The sequence below is a fragment of the Triturus cristatus genome, chromosome 1_2 (assembly GCF_964204655.1).
Source record: "Triturus cristatus chromosome 1_2, aTriCri1.1, whole genome shotgun sequence".
In the NCBI taxonomy this organism is placed as follows: domain Eukaryota; kingdom Metazoa; phylum Chordata; class Amphibia; order Caudata; family Salamandridae; genus Triturus; species Triturus cristatus.
In genome coordinates, this window is record NC_140580.1 from 1,120,418,291 (window position 1) to 1,120,440,027 (window position 21,737).

Below are 21,737 nucleotides of genomic sequence, written 5' to 3' on the forward strand. Positions count from 1 at the left end.
TGTCTTTGCAGACTGTTTCATCCACTTTGGGATAGGCACCTAAATGATGACATGATGAATGTTTGGTGGTCTAGCACATAATATTACTGAAGGTTTGAGCTATTAGTGTTGCTAATAATAATGCAACGCCAATAGCTCAAACTTTCTGTAATGCAATACCTATTGCATTGCAAATGCTTTTTTTTCTATTTATTGACTTTTAAAGCAATCGCGGCACCCGCAAATAAGCTTTTATATCTATGTATTAACTTTTGTTACAATCCCAGCATGCCCTGCTTTAGCTTTAAACATCTTAAGCTAAAGAGCGGGTGCTGCAATGGCTTCAAAAGTAAATAGAAAAAAGGCATGCAGCCGCCTTTTTTTCCTTCTATTTATTTACTTTTGAAGCAATAGAAGCACCCGCACTTTAGCTTAAGTTAAAAGATAAAGCTTTGATGCCGCAATTGTAACAAAAGTAAAGAAATAGAAAAAGAAAAATGCGTGCGTACGCATTTTATTTTCCTATTTCTTTAATTTTGAAGCTATCATGGCACCCGCTCTTTAGCTTAAGATGTTTAAAGCTAAAGCAGGGCATTACCAAAAGTAAAGAAATTGAAAAAAACCTATGTGGCAGAGTTTGGCGAGCCGCAAGTAAGAAAAGAAAGGGGGGGCCGCCATTCCTGCAGCTGAGGCATGCCGCGCTGGTTAAATTTTTTTTTTTAAGCATTGGTGGAGAGCATAACAAGTGCTTTAAGAAAATAGTGCTCACAGGATGTAATTAAAACATGTAGAGTAACAACACATGTAACAGGGGCAGTCCTCATGGGTGGTTACAACAGGAATAAAGGAGGTACTAAGGACCAACTATTAAGTCTATTGGCGAATCAAAAGCCAGCATTTAGCAAGGAGAGTAACAGGAACCAATTAAAAAGATGGATGGAAATTGGCGGAACTTTAAGTCCCTACATGAACACAGCATGTCTCAAAGAGACAGTGCAGCACTGCCTAGGCGAGACCTAAAAAAAACATATGATGATGCAGCTTGAATTTGTAGCTTTAACTGCCAGATATTTGTAATCAGTAAAATGTTCCACTCCACACAACTGGCATTCTGGCTGCAGCAGGGAATATCCAAGTGCTGCTCCCGTTCCATCTAGTGAAATCTGATTATTTGCTGCGTAATTCTCTTCCCCAACCTAATCCCTCATCTCCACGTTCCACATGTGTACTTCTCTGGTGGTAGACTCTTCTCAGCAAGAGAAATTGAAGTTGGACCAGGAGACCGGAGAATGACAGAGTTAAAGAGAACAACAGAGTGACGTTATGTAGATGGATAATGGGTGCATAGAAATAAATGAAGTAGAGCTCAGGATAAGGTACCAAGAGACACGAGATAAATAAACAAAGGTGAGGTGACTAGAAAAAAAGATATAGAGAGGTAGAAAGAAGAAGTTGGTACAGAAAAAGGTAGCAATACAAGTAAGGATTTAAAGTGGGCCTGAGAGGCTGAAAATGCTAGCGACCGGGAGATAGAAATATTGGGAGAGGCAGCGAGTGCCAAGCGGTTGGGAAGAATAGAGGATACATAGAAAAGAGGTGAGCTAGGAAAAGGTAGATAGAAGTAGAGGTGGAGTAGTGAGGTAGAGAGACTTTAGAGTTAGAGAAGGTAGAAGGAGTGGTGTGATAGAGAAAAGGAAATAATCAGAACTGAGGTAAACAAAGAAAGGTCAGATAAAGAGTAGTGAATGGTATAGAGAGATAGTTGGAGAGTACAGAGATGACGTGTAGAGAGAAAAAAGGTTAAGTAGAGAGGCCGACGAGAGAGAGAGATGGAAGTGAGATTGATACAGTGGGAGAGTGTGGTGAGGTTAAAAATACGCATAGAGACAGACTTGAGGTACAGCGACAAAGAGAGAAATGAGAGGTAGAAAAGTGAGTTGTAACAAAGAAGGGGTACAGAAAAAATATGAGAGAGATAGAAGAGGCAATGACCAAGAAAAAGAAGTACAGGTATGTTTAAAAGGCATAAAAAAGTGATAGATGAAAAAGAGGTAGAAAAATCAGGTAAACTGAGAAGTGAGGTGCAGAGAGAAAGGTGAGGTAGACAGATCTGAGGTACAGACAGGGAGTAGAGACTCTTAGATGTAACAGAGGCACAAAGTGGTCACGAGTGTGGTACTGCAAGGTGGGTAGGCAGAGGTAGGACAGAGACAGGTGTATTAGAGAACAGGTGAGCTAGAGAGCAGAGGTGAAGAGATGGGGCTAGGCAAATAGAGCGGTAGAGAGAGGACTTTGCCAGGGGCTCCCCAGAAAGGTTAAGGCGCAGAGCAATTACCACTTTGTACATGTCTTAAAACATCTCTGCCTGGAAAAAGCATACATGCAGAGTATTGTTACCACATGCACCAGGAGGGACAGGCCGGACAATGCAGCAGGCAACAGCATGAGAAGCGCTCAGTGTCTCCTTCCATCAGCAGTAATGGCATGGAGCTCTCTGTAGCCTACTCTAACGCTGCCACCATGTCCGAACTGATCCACAAAACTGGCACTGGTCCACTTATAACTATCATGTCCCTCTTTGTTGTGAGCGGTCATAAGGTCCTCCTAGCAATGGTTTCACTGTTGAGATTAGGACATGACAAGAACCAGCGGATAACGCCCAAGGACATGTGAGCCTTCTGTAGGACATATCAGAGGGCAGAAACATCTTGAGCTGCCATGGAGAGATAGGAAAAATCTTCCTTTTCCACCACAGTTTCTGCTTTTTATCTTACCACGAGGGGGTTCCAATAAAGACTTACGCCTACTTCTAGGTAGTCAGATTTTGGAAAGTGTGTTGGGCAAGATGAAACCTATTGCATTTGACATCGTTTCTAGGTCTAGCGTTAGTCACGTTCTTTTGATTTTAGTAAAAGTAGATGTTTAATATACTTACAGAGGCTTTCGGTCAGCCCTCTTCAACCATTAGACTGTTGTGCCAATGACATTTTTCTTCCGTCCACTAGAACGTACAGCATGGTGCAGTGGGTTGGCCACTTCGACCACTGGTTAACTTCACTGAGATGCCAGCATTCCGTTGTTTCGCCGGGAGCGCATCTGCACACAAAGTGGCTCGCTTAATCGCCACAGACTAATATGGAAGTGAGTGGTTTTGAGATCCAAAAATATTTTTGCATTAGCTATTTATTTTATTTTTTTGATAGACGAGGGCCCTGCAGCTTCACAAGACGTGCATCCACACACATTGTAGCTCCCTTAGGTGACAGGGACTACAATGGCAATGTGTGTTTTTTTAGATTATTTGAGATAATATTTTAGCATTAGATTTAAATAGACGAGTGTCCAGCAACTTTCTCAGCAATAAAGTTTTGCTAAAACCATGAACGGGGGAAACAAGCACTGACAAAGTCAAAAGGCTTGCGGTAAAAAGTCATACCTATTGCTTTTGCCAAGGCTTGCTAAGTTTGTCTCAGAGTACTGCCTGCCACCACAAGTTATTTCTCCATCATTGCTCGGAATGGGAGACGCTGCACCGAGGAGGGAAGCAGCCAGGTATCCCTGCAATCTAGAGTTCTCTACAGGAAATCTTTAGTGCAGAGAGGTGATTGCAGACTACGTGTAAGGGATTATATATCCGGCTTAGCGGCATAACCCTGTGGTGTCCCCAAAACCTCCAGAGACAACCTTCAGCCTTTTTAATCAGTAATAGACAAAATGACAGGTGAGAGATTGAGGAGGGAAGATTTACCTAAAATCTGATCTTTTAGATTGCACTGTAGGGTAAAACCAGGTCATATTTCATAACCAGGACCAAAGCACCACTCAGACGTCCCTGGTCAACACTGACAAAATGAAACATTCAGCAGCTTTCACGAGATGCTCAATTAAAAGAACTCAAGTCATTATCTGAAGCAGATTTCCTCTAAATTGCCATATTAGAGGAGGATATAACGACATTACATGGTACCTATGACGCCGCTTCCTTAGGATTCTCTGTTCTGCACACTTAATTGAAATACAGGACTCTTTCCAGCTATTTCATTAAGTTTAAAATCTTATTTCTTAATGACAAAGTACTTCCCTTCAATGACGCTTCTGTGATAAAATGGGGGTGCAGTGATGGAGAGCGGCAGACACGCACTCCATCACCAAGGGCACAATATTCTTCAAAAAGCATTTCCTGTGCCACTGACCCTGGGAGCTCGGGTATAAAACTATTAGCAAGTAAAATACAAATGACGGTCTCACGGGTGTTACCAGAACCAACAGACTTATAAATGTGATGTTACCATGAATCTTAAGGCAGCACGAGCTTAGTGGTACTTGCTACAAGAGTGTGATGAATTTACTACAAACAAGCATTGGCAAAGCCCATAGGTCTGGCATTAATGTGCTAATACATGTAAACTGCATGTGTGCCAGTGTCTTGATGCGTTACTACCTTAAACCTTGACGCACTGACTTTGTTAGTGATGGCTTTCTTTTAAGCAGCTGGAGCTGATATCCTATTGCATGCATGTGTGTTGTGATTCTACCTTAGCATCAAAAAGCCTGAACAGTGGAAAAAAACTAACACAAAAGGACTGTTTTCTGCGCGTAAAGCATGTCTGAGAAATAATTTAATATGCGCTCATTTAGAGTACTTTTTAGATATATAATAGTTCCTCGTAGATGGCAATTGATGCACTCTATAGAAGGCAGATGGTCAATCGAACACCCAATTAGCTTGGGTGAGAGGGTACCATGTCTATTGAGAAGCCAAAGCCAAATCTATTTATAGATACAGAATTGATAACAAGAGGTTACAGACAACTCCAATGACAAGCCAGACCTAAAGTGATGGTCAGGATGCAAAAATCTATGTCCTGAAGAAAATGTTAGTTACCTATGGTAATGATCTTTCTGGTGTATACTCTACCTCCCTACAGATTCCTCACCTGTAGAATAATTCTATATGTCAGACTGGATCTGAAAACGTCAAAGCTCTCACTCGCTGGTAGGGGCCACTAGCTTCGTATCAATGCAGGAAATGATTTACGATTACATCATAGAAGCCCTACCCAACTCAACCACGTCAGTTTCCATCCATTTGATCCAAGCCTTTAAGACGAGCAGATGGACTGGCATAGACATTCAATAGTGTAGTACCAAACCTAAACAGGAACCTTATTAACTTTCACTATAACACTTCCATCAAACAGGGAGGCGGGTGGGAATAGTGAGGAATCTACAAGTAGTGTCCACCAGAAAGATGGTTACCGCAGGTAATTAACTCTCTGATGGATACTTCTACCTGCACAATTCCCACCTGTAGAATAGATTCCAAAGCAGTACCCTTTCCCGGACAAGGGTTGTTGGATGGTTAGACAAGGAAGTGCTGCAGAACCGATCTGGTAAAGTGGCCTTCCATACGCACTTACGAATTACGGCAGTAATGCTTAGCGAAAGTGTATAGGGATGCCCAATTAGCTGCCTTTCCGTTCTCGTTCTCTTCTCTGGCGAAGGCAGAGATTGAAGATTTGCTGAAGGTTAAACGAGCCTGATCTTTTCCGGTGGCTCTTTCTTGGCCAAAGCACAGCAGGTCTTGATGCACAGGATGATCCATTTGGACAGTGTCAGTTTCTGGAACACTTTACACATTTTTTAACCGAAGAACCCAACGAAGAGCTGATCAAGCAGTCGAATTTCCTTGGAGTGGTCTATGTAGAAACTTGCCCACCTTGGATCCAACTTACGACACCGTTCCTCCTCCTTCATGGGTGGGGGGGGGGGGGGGGGATAGAAGGTTGGTATGGTGATCGACTGTCCTCATTCACAATACCAACTTATCAGGGAAAAATGAGATGAATGGCGGATGGGACCTGCAGGCATGTTATTCAATTACCCGTCTTGCGGATGTCATTGCCGCCAAAAGCACAGTTTTGAAGGTAAACATTTGTAATAAGCAACTGCAAAGGGGCTCAAATAGAAATCCGATTAAAAATGTCAAAACAAGATTAAGATCACACTGGGGTAAAACAAAGGGGTTTGGTGAATATAAATTAGTCACACTCGTCAGAAAACGCATCACAATAGTTGACCTGAACAGGGAGGGCTCGTCTGGTAGACAGAGGAACGCCGACATCGCAGCCAGATACAGCTTAATAATGCCTACCGCACACCACTTCTGGGCAAAGGTAGGATCTGCAACAAAATCAGTGTGAAGAGGATCTATGCTGTTGTCTGCGCACCATGAAACAAAGTGGTTTCATCTTCCAGAATACACAGAGCTTGTGGAGGGAGTTAATAGGATTATGCACCCACTTCTGTTGGCAGCTGATAAGAGCTTAAATGTCCTGCTCAAGTTTCAGGTATGAAGGAGGCAGCCACGGAGACTGGGTTGCATTACCCTTACCCACAACTGGGAGAGAAGGTCCAGTTTGAATGGAAACTTTAGCAGGGGACCTAGGGAGAAGGCCCGGAGGACTGCATACCACACGCTCCTTGGCCAATCCAGGGTAACTAGAATGGCGTGGGCCTGGTTGAAGCAAATCTTCCTCAGAACTCGAACTCAAAGAATCAAGGATATGGATGGAAACGTGTAGTGCAGCTAAAAGATACACCTTAACTGAAATGCATCGCTCCAAGGTTCGCCTAAAAGAATACTGGTGGGTGCAGGACTGCCGGCATTGAGCAGTTTGTGAGGAGGAGAACAAGTCCACTTCGGAAGGAGACACCACTCACGAGCAAAATAGCGCCGGCTCAGGTTGAGGGTTCCAATGTTCAGAGACCCCGCTAGCTGATTGGCTATTACCCAGATCAATGGGCGGTGTGCTCAAGAACTGAGCCTCAACGCCTCCAACCAAAGGAGTTGAGACCCTACTCCTCCTTGCTTGTTCAGATACATTGCTGTTGTATTGCCCATCAAGACCTGAACGGACCGACCTTGGATAGGGTCAGGAGGGAGGCCTTGAGTGCCAGGTGAATCACCCGCAGTTTCAGCAAGTTATTATGAAGCACCAACTCCTCTGAAGATCAAGGGCCTCTGATCGCCAGTGTGGGAAGTTGGCCTGATGTATGATGTCACTAGTTATAGTGTACACCTTATATCAGTCCAAATACCCTTATGGTGATTGGTTGTAAAGTCAACCTTATAGACCAGCTATCCTAGTGGTAGCATGGACAAGAGCAGTCTTAGGCTAAACTCTGAATGGCATGTGAAGCCAGCTGTGATACCATATATAACCCCTTGAATACCAAATGAAAGGACACCACAACATATATATATATAAAATAAAGTGTATTTATTCTAAGCAAACCCTCAGCACTCTTTATGAGATTAGAGGTAAGTACAACACAGTCTTATTAATGCATACAGTAAGTCACACAGGTAAGTAATACAGTTAGGCCCTAGGGGCCACGCAAACCATATACTAAGTAAGTGGTATAAGAACCACTGTCACGGAAATAGAATAGGCCTAGGCCTAGGGAATCGCTGGGGCTACACTACACTAGCGTTAGTTAGGAAGTGGGAGGCCCACGGGATTCGTGTGCAGAGTGGAAACACTCACGCGTAATGCGTGAAAGTCAATAGCAATGTTACAGTTTAGAAATAGATAGATTTAGGACACTTCCGGAGTAGCTAGGAAGTTGAGACTTGAAAACTAGACACTAGGATAGTCACTATCCTGATGAGCACCGGAGTACCCAAGTTACCTAGCCCACAGGCTGCGGTGCATAGGGGTGAAGATGCGTCGTTTTCGTCGTCGACTCCTATGGATGCCTGAAGAAAGATGCTGACAGGCAGTCAGGAGAGAGTGTCCGGTGGATCCCAAGCCTGGGATCAAGAAGAGAAGAAACCTGCAAGCAGAGGGGACAGAGTCAAGGTCACTAGCCAGTGACCACGTGGAACCAGGAAGGAACCAGGCGATGTCGTGAAGAGTTGCAGGTGAAGGTGAAGCTTGTCGCTGCAGCCAGGAGGACCAGGAAGCGTCGAGGACGACCAGGACCAGGAGGCGAGCTGTCCCACGAAGGCTCTTGCTGTCGGCGGCGTCGAAGTTGGACTAGGACTCACCAAGCCTTGGCAAGCGGAACCCACGAAGAACAAGGGACTTGCTTCTGGTGCAGACCAGGAAGGTCTGGGGTGCTTCTTCTTTGCAGGGAAGCGGGAGCCAGTCTGGAGGAGCCAAACCAGCGCAGAAGGTTTCAGGGAGCGTCGTCACAAAGGCCACTAGCCAGCGGGCAAGCAACCGGACAGACGCGGCAAGCAGGAAAATGCTGAAGGGCCCCACGCAGGACTCGTGGAGTGTGGGGGGCTGGTCTTCGGTGCAGATGGTGCTTGGGGTTGGGGCTTCTCAATCCCCGGTGCACAACTTCGAGGGTACCTCAGAAGCTGCGCTGTAAGTTACTAGCCACTTTTCCCAGGTAGCCGGTCCCACGTCGCTCGTCGCCTCCACGGATCTCAGCTCTGCTGCAGATGTGGATGAGGGTCGGAGAAGTCTGGAAATCAAGGCTCTGGTCGGGCTCTGCAATCGGTTCCTCGTCGAACGTTTCACAAAGCAAAGGGTAGTCACTTGATGGTGCCTGTTTGCACAGGGTAGCCACTCCTTGGCTACAAGGGAGATTCTTCAGTCTTCTTCTTTCGTCGAATGTCGAAGGTCCAGAGTTTCTGTTCAGTTTTGCAGGTTCAGGATAATCTAAAGTCTGGAGACCCAACTCCCACTCTTATACTAATCTGGGGGGCTGGGATACCTGCTAGGTCACGCCTTATGGGTGGGACCTGGGAGGGGGTGGTTACACCCACTTCCCTTTGTCCAGTTTCGCGCCAGAGCTGGGGCTGGAGTGCCCCAGCGCCGGTTTGAACTGGACTATGCAAGGAACACCTTGTGTGCCCCAGGCATGTCTCATTCCTTTCAGCCCACCCTGCCCCAATACACTAAAGGCTGTCTGGGGAGGTGCTAGCACCTCCCCAAGCAGGAAACCTATTGTCCAGGCCTCCCTGGCTGGGATCACTCCCAGCAGCAGGAGGTCAGACTTGTGTCTGTGGCAGCAGCATCCATTTTGTGATGCTGAGGCTTTGGTCAGAGGTTACACAGCAAAGTAGGATTTTAACATGTCTCTCCCTCTAGAAGGGGGGAATAATATTCTCATGTCCAGAAATGGCATGGGGGTATTATTCCCGAGTGTTAGACACCTTACACGACATGTTTTGATAAAGCCAAACCATAGTTACCATAACCGTCTAAGATTATAAGGCACTTTAAGAGTATATGGTAGGCTATATCATAGAACAGCTATAAGGACATGGTTCCGAAAGCTGCAGACAGGCTCAGCTCATGCTAGAGCACCATCTCACATGTTACCAAGCACTCTGCCTCCAGGATTGTTAAGGCCTGCCATAGGAGTGACTGATAGGTACACATGTGTCTATATATAAGGTAGGTATAGGAATACTACACCTAAGCAAGGGGTGATTACACGACCTTGCCCCAGCTGAGTGATCAGCCAGTTGTGTCTGATTGGAAGGCCAGACCAGGGGTGGCATAATACATGCTGCAGCCCCTGGGAGGCCTAGGGTACACCTATGCCCTGGGTACCTAGGGTACACTGTACAGGGTCCAATAAGGTGATCCTTACCAATTGGTTATGTACCTAGGGTACATGGAGTCCATTTTAAAGAGAGAGCAGACAGCCTGAGACCCTGAATGGCAGGATCTCAGGCCAACTAAGTCGAAAAACCAGCTAGACACTAGGCAAAAAGTTGGGGGTAACCATAGTCAGATGTCCACCTTCCTACACAACCCCCCCCCAAACGAAAGGAGATAAGGCTGGCCTTGACAAGGTAAGCCTCTATTGCCTGAGTGGCCATATAAGGAAGAACCAGCACTGGCATGGTTACCCCCTGTCTCATGGTCCACTAAGCAATCCCTCATCCTAAAGATATCATAGGGTCTCCACCATAGGGAATCTCTACCTTTGGTGTGTCTTTGCAAAGTAAAAGGCTGGTGTTGAGATGGAGTACTGAAGTGAGTGTCCCCAAAGTGAGGCCTCAGCTTCCTCCAATCATCCTCCACCATGGATGCCTTTCTTTCTCTAACTGAGTTGCACTGTGCTCTCAGGGTCAGCCTCTGGCTACCTAAAGCTGGAGGCTGGGTCCCTTTTGTGGGCTTACTGGAGGGACAGGTCAGGTTTGGGGCCCTAAGGTCCCATGTTTGCCTGTGCCCAACAGAATCCCTCTGGGGGAGGTCCCTAACTACCTGTGAAGGGGATCCCTCAGGAATGTTTTTACCCATCACCTGGCTAGGGCAACTAACCAGGCAATCCTCATTCTTTGGAAGGGGGGGCTCTTGTGGACAGGGGCCCTCTTGGGGTCCACTGGCCTCCCTGACCTCTGCAGCCCTGGGCTGACTGAGGCAGGGTAGAGAGAGGCAGGCTACCTGCACCAGACTGGGTCCCACCTTGGAAGGGGCCACTGACATCAGAGGCTCTGCCAGGCCAGGCCTGGCTACCTCTGGGGCAGTTCCTTCACAAGGGGTGAGGTCAGATCCCTGAGGAGGCTGACCTTTTCCTAATGTCTGGGGAGAGGGAGACTTTTCTTCCTCCCCACTACTCTCTGTTTGTGTGGAGTGATCCATAGTTTCAGGCTTCACTACACCTATATCAGTCTGAGTATGGGCTGAGACCATTACAGCCTTGCCAACCTTTTCAGGAAGGCACTCAGTTTGTGTTTGAGCTGTGACTGTCACAGCTCTGCCAATTTCTACAGGGAAGTCTGTCTGTGCCTGGGCTGTGGCTACCACTGCCCTTCCAACCTTTTCAGGGAGGAAAGCTACTTGGACAGGGGTTGTGACTGGCACAACCCCACTACCCTTTTTGGAAAGGCCTACCATTTTAGAATGGGTGTCTTGTTCAACTCCAGCCCAAGCTGAGAGTTCTAAGTCATTCCCCAGCAAGCAGTCCACAGGCAAGGTTGGAGACACTGCCACCCTTTTAGGGCCAGTGACACCTCCCCAGCTGAGACATACCTCTGCCATGGGATGACTGTTCTGTTTACCATCAATGTTAGTTACCTGGTATGAGAAACCAGGCAAAAGCTGCTCAGAGGGAACTAGCCTATGGGCCACCATAGTGATGCTAGCTCCAGTGTCTCTGTAGGCCTCAGCTTTTCTACCATTGATGTAGGGTTCCTGTCTGTACCTACCCAAAGTGTTGGGACAGGCAGTGAAGTTGGCAAACCCCATGCCACCATCACAGACAAGAGTAGCTGCTGTAGGGGAATTGGCTAAGCCAAGATCCCCCTGTGTTCCCCAAGAAAACCCAACCAAATTTTTGGGGGCACTCCCACCACCTGGGGGATTACTGCTGACAGTAATAGGTGGTGTGACAGAAGTAGTTGGAGGAACAGTTTTGTTTTTAGCCTGTGGACAACTGCTGTCAGTTTTCCAATGCCCAGGTGTTTTACACACATGGCAGTAAGGCTTTTTAACTGTGGTAGAGGAGGGAGCTTGGGACCCACCACCCTGTGTGGAGTTTTGGGGCCCTGAGGAAGATTTCTCTTTTGCTTTATCCCCACCCTTCTCTTGAGGCTTGGTGGTATCTTTCTTTTGGTCACCACCCTGATTTTTAGGCCTAATCCTGGTCCTGACCCATTTATCTGCCCTCTTTCCCAATTCTTGGGGAGAGGTCAAATCTGAGTCTACCAGGTGTTGATGGAGAAGCTGGTTCTGACAATTACTAAGGATCTGCTCCCTCATAATCAAGTTGTACAATCCTGTATAGTCCTGCACCTTGCTGCCAGTTAACCAACCTTCCAAAGCCTTAGTGGCACAATCCACAAAATCAGACCAGTCCTGTGTCTGTGTCTTCTGGGTGTCTCTGAACAACAACCTATATTGCTCAGTGGTTAAGCCAAACCCATCTATCAGAGCACTCTTCAGGACTTTGTAATTGTTTGCATCCTCATCACTGACTGTGAGGAGCTTGTCTCTACCTTTGTCAGAAAAGGAGAGCCACAAGATAGCTGCCCACTGACTTTGGGGTACCTGCTGTACTTTGCAGGCCCTCTCCAAAGCAGTCATCCATTTGTGGATGTCATCCCCATTCTGATATGGGGGGACTATCTTGCTTAGGTTTCTATGGTCATAAGACCTATCCCTATCTCTAGGAATGTTGCTGCCACCAGTGGGTTCTGACCCACACAATTTTTGCTCTCTGGCCAGAGCAAGCTTCTCTTTGGCAAGGGCAATTTCTTCCCTCTGAATCCTCAGATTAGCTTCCCTCATTCTGGCTTTATGCTCCTTTCTCTCAGGTGAAGTCATTCCCCTGTGAGAGGAAGCATTAGAGATGCTAGAGACATGGGAGTGGATGGATTCCCCTGAAGGGGATCTGTCCCTCCTGTTTCTCTGTGAATGCCTACTTGTGGGTCTGTATGGGGGGACCCCATGCAAACTCCCATGTAAGCTTAAGTTAGCCTGGCTAAGTCTCCTTACTTGGCCCTGGCTGTCTACCTCTTCCTCTGAAGTCCCATCTGACTCATCTGTGGTGGGTAGACCCTTATCTACAGCTATGGCACCATCCCTGGCAGCTCTTTCAGCATCATAGGCCTCCAGAAGCTCCACTAGCTGTCTAAGGGTAGGGTTTGCACCCTGTTTTATTCCTCTGGAGGTACACAATTGTCTCATCTCCTGGAATGTGAATGCATCATACCTAGAGGGAACCTGTCTAGGATTCTCCTCTCCTGAGGGAGCATCAGTGTGATCTCCACCCAGGGGCATGATTCTAGTGAGGGTGTGGTGTGTGCACCTACCTACACTAGTTGTATCTACTAAACCTCTCTAGTAGTTGTAGTCAGGGTGTGTTATTCCCTTCAACCTACAACTACAAAGTCCAGTAGGACTTAAGTATAATAATCTATGTTATATGTACCTAGACAATACCTGTGTGATCTTTCAATTTAGTATCTCAAGATTACAATGGTATTACAACAGCAAGCTCAGATCCCAACCGCTGCTCACCAATGTGGGAAGTTGGCCTGATGTATGATGTCACTAGTTATAGTGTACACCTTATATCAGTCCAAATACCCTTATGGTGATTGGTTGTAAAGTCAACCTTATAGACCAGCTATCCTAGTGGTAGCATGGACAAGAGCAGTCTTAGGCTAAACTCTGAATGGCATGTGAAGCCAGCTGTGATACCATATATAACCCCTTGAATACCAAATGAAAGGACACCACAACAGATATATATATAAAATAAAGTGTATTTATTCTAAGCAAACCCTCAGCACTCTTTATGAGATTAGAGGTAAGTACAACACAGTCTTATTAATGCATACAGTAAGTCACACAGGTAAGTAATACAGTTAGGCCCTAGGGGCCACGCAAACCATATACTAAGTAAGTGGTATAAGAACCACTGTCACGGAAATAGAATAGGCCTAGGCCTAGGGAATCGCTGGGGCTACACTACACTAGCGTTAGTTAGGAAGTGGGAGGCCCACGGGATTCGTGTGCAGAGTGGAAACACTCACGCGTAATGCGTGAAAGTCAATAGCAATGTTACAGTTTAGAAATAGATAGATTTAGGACACTTCCGGAGTAGCTAGGAAGTTGAGACTTGAAAACTAGACACTAGGATAGTCACTATCCTGATGAGCACCGGAGTACCCAAGTTACCTAGCCCACAGGCTGCGGGTGCATAGGGGTGAAGATGCGTCGTTTTCGTCGTCGACTCCTATGGATGCCTGAAGAAAGATGCTGACAGGCAGTCAGGAGAGAGTGTCCGGTGGATCCCAAGCCTGGGATCAAGAAGAGAAGAAACCTGCAAGCAGAGGGGACAGAGTCAAGGTCACTAGCCAGTGACCACGTGGAACCAGGAAGGAACCAGGCGATGTCGTGAAGAGTTGCAGGTGAAGGTGAAGCTTGTCGCTGCAGCCAGGAGGACCAGGAAGCGTCGAGGACGACCAGGACCAGGAGGCGAGCTGTCCCACGAAGGCTCTTGCTGTCGGCGGCGTCGAAGTTGGACTAGGACTCACCAAGCCTTGGCAAGCGGAACCCACGAAGAACAAGGGACTTGCTTCTGGTGCAGACCAGGAAGGTCTGGGGTGCTTCTTCTTTGCAGGGAAGCGGGAGCCAGTCTGGAGGAGCCAAACCAGCGCAGAAGGTTTCAGGGAGCGTCGTCACAAAGGCCACTAGCCAGCGGGCAAGCAACCGGACAGACGCGGCAAGCAGGAAAATGCTGAAGGGCCCCACGCAGGACTCGTGGAGTGTGGGGGGCTGGTCTTCGGTGCAGATGGTGCTTGGGGTTGGGGCTTCTCAATCCCCGGTGCACAACTTCGAGGGTACCTCAGAAGCTGCGCTGTAAGTTACTAGCCACTTTTCCCAGGTAGCCGGTCCCACGTCGCTCGTCGCCTCCACGGATCTCAGCTCTGCTGCAGATGTGGATGAGGGTCGGAGAAGTCTGGAAATCAAGGCTCTGGTCGGGCTCTGCAATCGGTTCCTCGTCGAACGTTTCACAAAGCAAAGGGTAGTCACTTGATGGTGCCTGTTTGCACAGGGTAGCCACTCCTTGGCTACAAGGGAGATTCTTCAGTCTTCTTCTTTCGTCGAATGTCGAAGGTCCAGAGTTTCTGTTCAGTTTTGCAGGTTCAGGATAATCTAAAGTCTTGAGACCCAACTCCCACTCTTATACTAATCTGGGGGGCTGGGATACCTGCTAGGTCACGCCTTATGGGTGGGACCTGGGAGGGGGTGGTTACACCCACTTCCCTTTGTCCAGTTTCGCGCCAGAGCTGGGGCTGGAGTGCCCCAGCGCCGGTTTGAACTGGACTATGCAAGGAACACCTTGTGTGCCCCAGGCATGTCTCATTCCTTTCAGCCCACCCTGCCCCAATACACTAAAGGCTGTCTGGGGAGGTGCTAGCACCTCCCCAAGCAGGAAACCTATTGTCCAGGCCTCCCTGGCTGGGATCACTCCCAGCAGCAGGAGGTCAGACTTGTGTCTGTGGCAGCAGCATCCATTTTGTGATGCTGAGGCTTTGGTCAGAGGTTACACAGCAAAGTAGGATTTTAACATGTCTCTCCCTCTAGAAGGGGGGAATAATATTCTCATGTCCAGAAATGGCATGGGGGTATTATTCCCGAGTGTTATACACCTTACACGACATGTTTTGATAAAGCCAAACCATAGTTACCATAACCGTCTAAGATTATAAGGCACTTTAAGAGTATATGGTAGGCTATATCATAGAACAGCTATAAGGACATGGTTCCGAAAGCTGCAGACAGGCTCAGCTCATGCTAGAGCACCATCTCACATGTTACCAAGCACTCTGCCTCCAGGATTGTTAAGGCCTGCCATAGGAGTGACTGATAGGTACACATGTGTCTATATATAAGGTAGGTATAGGAATACTACACCTAAGCAAGGGGTGATTACACGACCTTGCCCCAGCTGAGTGATCAGCCAGTTGTGTCTGATTGGAAGGCCAGACCAGGGGTGGCATAATACATGCTGCAGCCCCTGGGAGGCCTAGGGTACACCTATGCCCTGGGTACCTAGGGTACACTGTACAGGGTCCAATAAGGTGATCCTTACCAATTGGTGATGTACCTAGGGTACATGGAGTCCATTTTAAAGAGAGAGCAGACAGCCTGAGACCCTGAATGGCAGGATCTCAGGCCAACTAAGTCGAAAAACCAGCTAGACACTAGGCAAAAAGTTGGGGGTAACCATAGTCAGATGTCCACCTTCCTACAGCCAGATCCTCCAGATTACCCCCCAACTCTGGGGTGGAGGTGTACGTCACTACTGTGGCCACTGCCAAGGGGTACCAAGTGCCATCCCAGAGTGCAAGTTCACCTCGATCCCTCACCAAAACACATCTGCTGCGGCGCTTGGGGAGATAACAATGAAGTCTGACAAGTCTCCCCCATGCTGGAACCACTGCCCACCGAGGCACTACTACAGAGCCTTCATACGCCAACGTGCATGAGTGACCAGGAAAATGCAGGAAGTCAGCAGACCTAACCGGCATAAGAACTCATGCACCCTCCCGACAAAATGGGAGCATATCCTGGAGATGCCCGCTAGATAAGATGGGACCATTTCCTGGATATCAACAGTTCTCAGAGAAAGGACTCGGTAGTGCCGATATCTGACCCTATGAATTGGAATCACTGCGAAGGCTACAGATGAGATTTGGGCTCATTGATCAAAAAGCCCAGGTAGAACAGCAACAAGACTGATGACTGCAGATGACATCACCGCCTTCTCTTTGATCAGCCAGTCATCCTGGTACAGAAGATTGGGATCCCTGACTTTCTAAGATAGGCTGCAACCACTGCCATCACCTTGGTGAAGACTTAAGGTGCCGATGTCAATCCAAAATTAGAGTACCGGAAAACGGTGGTGCGTAGAGCCAACCACAGATTTGAAATACTTCTTGATGGGCCCGCAGTACCAGAATGTGGAAGTATGTGTTCTGTAGTTCAAGTGACACCATTCAGTTTCCAGCTGTTAACGCCACCACCACCAGAACTAGGGTCAGCATCTTGAATTTCTACTTTCTGAGGAAGAAATTTGGGTACCTGAGGTCCAGGGTTGTTTGTAGAGCATTGTCTTTCTTGGGAACAAGGAAGTATCATGCATAACATCCTCCTTCCATTTACTACTCTGGCACCAACTCCACAGCTCCTTTTAGGAGTACGGCCACCTACTGCTGCAGGATGGAAATATTTTCTGGTAGAAGAGTGGCGGATGGTGTGTTAGAGCCTGGTGGAAGGGTAAGGGTTAACCTCTTTCCATTATCTGAAAGACCCACTGTTTATTTTTATTTTACAGAGTTTTATATATATATATATATATATTATAGCACAAACTAGACCTGAATCGGGTATCAGAGAGCTTTACATAGCACCAGTTGCATTACATGAGGACACATTCATTTTTTTTGTACTTTTTTTTGTAAGGCACAGGAGATTAAGTGATTTGCCCAGAATCACAGGATGTTCAGCGTCATTGCCGAGACTTGAACCCCGTTCCCCGGCTTCGAGGTCAGCCGCCCTAGCCGTCAGGCCAACTCCTCTCCCCTACGTAATAGACCCCAGGCCAGTAAAACGGAGGACACCCAGCCCTCCCAAACCTCAAATGCTCAGCGCAGGTTCGAGGAAGCAAACTACATCTGCTTTTGTGGTGGTTCGAGGGAGGAACAGGATGCTTGTGGGGGCCGTTTAAGAACCTAAAGGCCATACCGCCTAAATTCAAACTTGTGTCTAACTGGCCAGGTGTCAGCCCCCATAAAGCTCCACTGCACACACACCACAATAAAGAACTGAAGCAAGGGAGCTTGGACCAGCCGGGTGTCAGCCCCCAAGAAGCTCCACTGCATACCCACCACAATAAAGAACTAAAACAAGGGAGCTGGGACCAGGTAGGTGTCAGCCCCCATGCAGCTCCACTGTATGCTCACCAAAATAGGGTACTCAAGCAAGGGAGCTTAGACCAGCCAGGTGTCGGCACACACTCAGCTCCACTGTACACTCGCCACAGTAGGGAACTCAAGCAAGGGAGCTTGGACCAGTCAGGTGTCGGCACACACACAGCTCCACTGTACACTCACCACAGTAGGGAACTCAAGCAAGGAAGCTTGGAACAGCCAGGTGTCGGCACACACACAGCTCCACTGTACACTCACCACAGTAGGGAACTCAAGCAAGGAAGCTTGGACCAGCCAGATGTCGGCACACACACAGCTCCACTGTACACTCACCACAGTAGAGAACTCAAACAAGGAAGCTTGGACCAGCCAGGTGTTGGCACACACACACACAGCTCCACTGTACACTCACCACAGTAGGGAACTCAAGCAAGGAAGCTTGGACCAGCCAGGTGTCGGCACACACACAGCTCCACTGTACACTCACCACAGTAGAGAACTCAAGCAAGGAAGCTTGGACCAGCCAGGTGTCGGCACACACACACAGCTCCACTGTACACTCACCACAGTAGGGAACACAAGCAAGGGAGCTTGGACCAGCCAGGTGTTGGCGCACACACAGCTCCACTGTACACTCACCACAGTAGGGAACTCAAGCAAGGGAGCTTGGACCAGCCAGGTGTCGGCACACACACAGCTCCACAGTACACTCACCACAGTAGGGATTCCAAGCAAGGGAGCTTGGACCAGCCAGGTGTTGGCGCACACACAGCTCCACTGTACACACACCAGAGTAGGGAACACAAGGAAAGGAGCTCAGACCAGCCAAGTGTCAGACCCCTCGCAGCTCCAACACACACTCACCACAGTAGGGAACACAAGGAAAGGAGCTCAGACCAGCCAAGCGTCAGCCCCCGCGCAGCTCCAACACACACTCACCACAGTAGGGAACTCAAGCAAGGGAGCTTGGACCAGCCAGGTGTCGGCCCACACACAGCTCCACTGTACACTCACCACAGTAGGGAACACAAGGAAAGCAGCTCAGACCAGGCAAGTGTCAGCCCCCGCGCAGCTCCAACACACACTCACCACAGTAGGGAACACAAGGAAAGGAGCTCAGACCAGCCAAGTGTCAGCCCCCGCGCAGCTCCAACACACACTCACCACAGTAGGGAACTCGAGCAAGGGAGCTTGGACCAGCCAGGTGTCGGCACACACTCAGCTCCACTGTACACTCACCACAGTAGGGAACTCATCCAAACACAGCTTCTGGACGCCTGGCTGCAGATCGCCACAGACTGAGCTAACACTACCCTGGCACATGCACCTGGCCACCAGCCCAAGTCCGGCAAGGACCCACTTTACGTGGCTCCTTCTGATCCCGTGGGACGTCGCAGCACTAAGTCCCGGCTCCCAGGGCTCTCTCTCCACCTCGGCTCCAATGCCCTCCATTTCCAGGCTGTAATATGCTTCCTGTGGGCGCAGGGGCGAAGAGATGGAGCACACTTGTGTTACAAGAGATAAAACATGGAATGGAAATATATTGCAGGGCTCAAAGGCCTTATCTGCCTCAGCCTCCCCTTTCTATGTAATAATTCATTCAAGGAGGCCCCGGGAATATTTCTCTGATGTAAACGCTGCTGGAGACATGCATCACTGCGCAGATAAGCATCTCAGACTAAACTTGCGGAGCATAGCAAGCCACAGCCCGCGCAGCTCAGCCCCGCTAACTTTATTCTCTGCTAAAATCCCACAGATGCCGAGATAACAGAAGGACGGACCACAAATCCTCGGCCTTTTCTCGAACGGGGCTGTCGGTTGATATGATCCCGTGAAAGGAAGCTTTGCAACAACATCTTTCACTGCAGCTGCACCTGCCAAGAAGCCCTTCTAATCTGTCTGTGCCACGTGCATGACTCACGCCCTTGGAAGTCACGTGCACTTTCCTACACAAGAGTCACGGGCACAGCATGTCCTTCCAGAAATGAAGACTTTGCCGCTCTATAAATGTGCGCGTGCTGCCCCCGCCGGCACCCGAAGGCTTCATTGCAAGCGATGCAGTCCGGTCCACTAGAATTATGCGGCAGCGGAGTGCCAGATAATGAGCTGGACTAGCTACGTTATCGAGCATAGGTCGGCTAATGATGGGGCACACTACGAGATTAATGGAATATTATGCACCACAATGCGCGACACTGTCATCTAGCTGTTTGGACATTTTACTATTGTGATAAAAAGAGACTCCAGTGCTGCGAAACTCCACATAATGCGAGAGAACGAATTGTAATTGTATTTATATAGCGCTTATTACCTCCGACGAGGCATTGAAGCACTTTTCGGCGAGTAGCCCGGTACTCTAGAACCCAAAAGGATTAGTGGTGGATTAGTGCAGGAAAATATGAGTTTATTTGAGTGGTGGACACGCGAGTGTAACTTGGATTGAATACGAAAATGGAGGGATAGAAGAGGGGCGAGCCTAGAAAGAGTTATTTGGGGATCATAGTAGTGAGATGAGGTTTGGGATGAGTAAAAGGAGAGATGGAAGAGAGAAGAGTCTCTAGAAAGGGATTAGGGGGATCATAGTAGTAAACTGAGGTTTGGGTTGAGTCTAAAGAGGGAGACATGAGGGAAGAATTTAAGAAAGGGTTGTTTGGGAGATCATAGTAGTAGAATGCATTCAGCAGATTATTTTCAAAATGTTGTGCACCAGCAATTAATAATGTTGTCTTACACGGTAGCGCACACAAGCGCCACTGTAGTGTCCTTGCAGCCAGTGAGAGTAAAAGATTGTGTGTAACATACACAACTTTGGAGTTGGCAAAAAGCGAGCTGCATGTCGCACCTCATTCTCGTTGTTGTGTTCGAAAACCTGGGCTCAGTAGCGAGATTGTGTGCAAATTCGGACGCTCATGAAAGCATCTCTTTACATTAAGAACACAATTCTGCAGACCGAACATTTCATATTTATTATGCATGTGTCTCACCAGGATGTACTTTAGGAATTAAGCAAACACAAGGAGATGGACAGAGCACTGAAACTTTTCAGACACTCGCCCCAGGTCACAGATCTGGGTTGAATCCATCATTGTTCTTTGGCTCAATTCGCCACCCCAGTTCAAACTCAGCCATCTGCAAAATCAGACTTGACCCTGTGCCTCATGTGAACAGTCCAGCTCGAACTGCCAAGCCAGGTTTGTTCGCTCTAAGTTGGCAGGGTATGCCCAGAAATGAGTCCCTTGCTCACTTTGCCACTGGATTCAAGCTAGCCTGATTAGGGGTGTTACCTCGAAACCAGTCCCAGGATGTTTGTTTCCGGTTCAAGGAAGACCTGGTTTGGCAGTTCGAGCTGGACTGTTCCCATGAGGCACAGGGTCAAGACTGATTTGCATATAGCTGGGTCTGAACTGGGGTGGCTAAGTGAACTAAAGAATGATGATGGATTCAACCCAGATCAGTGACTGGGGGTGAGTGTCTGAAAAGTTTCAGCGCTCCATCCATCATCTCCTTGTGTTTGCTTTAGGATTTAAGACACGGGCTTTTAAAACAGATGCAACTGCTCTAGGATTCCTTTTCCCTATTGAAATAGTTGCTGCTGTCAAAACGGTGTCTGTGAAACTAACAAGACCGTGAATTACAAAAGAAAAAAATTCATAACGAAGAAAGAATCTTTCCCTCCAAGGTTACACTGAAGAAAGCATGCTTTAGTTTCCTGCTGCAGAATAAACTCCCTCCTCCTCCCCCATTCGTCCATCAAACTGGCCTTTCTTTTTTGGCAACATCCAACCCCTTTCAGTGCTCAGTAACAGCACTCAAGAGGGGAAAGTGGCCAGTCAACTTTCGAAAATTAGCTGATGCGGCCCTGCGCCCAGTGTGCAGCAAGTTAAATACATTCTGATATGTTTGACCTAAAACAAAATAATTTTCGTTAAATCTGCAAATGAAGTAGCAACTCGTATTCAAATGGAACTTCCCTTCTAGCACAATTTCTTCAAGGACTTCCAAGGTGATGAATCAGGGAAAAGGCAGAAGTAGGCCTATTATGTCCCAAAGCGGTCTGAGGCCGCGAGTGATCCCGCTCCGAGGTGACATGGCCTCGTAGTTTGGGTGGACGGCCGGGAATGAGGGACATATGGATAGTCACTCTCTGTAACAGAACAAGGATGAAAAACGAAAGAACTGAGAGCTACCGGGGTCAACACCAGTGGTAATGAGTAATTCCATTATCCAGTTCATCATTTTCTCACGGTCAAACCCAAAACCCCGATCATCTCAGTGGGTAGATTCCACTACGAATGAGGAAGGGGAGAGGAGAAGGCAACATCTGGCAGCTTAGGCCCAAACA

General features: G+C 47.9%; 1 protein-coding gene across 1 annotated transcript in view; it reads right to left on the reverse strand.

Moving 5' to 3' along the window:
* MAPKAP1 (MAPK associated protein 1) overlaps window positions 1-21,737 on the reverse strand; it is an 826,525-nt gene that overhangs the window by 73,684 nt on the left and 731,104 nt on the right. The gene's annotated exons all lie outside the window — the stretch shown is intronic.